Raw genomic sequence first — 566 nt, forward strand, 5'->3', positions numbered from 1 at the left:
TGCTCGGTCGCTACGTAGCGACCGAGCTTCAGGGAGATCTCAGTTTCTTCGTAGCGACTGAGCTTTGGTGAGAGCTCGGTCGTTACGTAGCGACCGAGCTTCGGTGGTTACGTAGCGACCGAGCTTCGGTGAGAGCTCGGTCGCTACGTACCGACCGAGCCGTGTACGTGCTCGGTCTCTACGTAGCGACCGAGCTTCGGGGAGAGCTCGGCCGCTACATAGCGACCGAGCCGTATACGTGCTCCGTCGTTACGTAGCGACCGAGCTTAGCGACCGAGCTTTGGTGAGAGCTCGGTCGCTACGTAGAGACCGAGCTTCGAGGAGTGCTCAGTCGCTACGTAGCGAGGGAGCTTCGGAGAGTGCTCGGTCGCTACGTAGCGACCGAGCCGTGTACGTGCTCGGTCGTTACGTAGCGACCGAGCTTCGGTGAGAGCTCGGACGTGCTCGGTCGCTACGTAGCGACCGAGCCGTGTACGTGCTCGGTCGTTACGTAGCGACCGAGCTTCGGTGAGAGCTCGGACGTGCTCGGTCGCTACGTAGCGACCGAGCTTCGGTGAGAGCTCGGT

The sequence above is a fragment of the Brassica oleracea genome, unplaced genomic scaffold, assembly GCF_000695525.1.
Source record: "Brassica oleracea var. oleracea cultivar TO1000 unplaced genomic scaffold, BOL UnpScaffold01130, whole genome shotgun sequence".
In the NCBI taxonomy this organism is placed as follows: Eukaryota; Viridiplantae; Streptophyta; class Magnoliopsida; order Brassicales; family Brassicaceae; genus Brassica; species Brassica oleracea.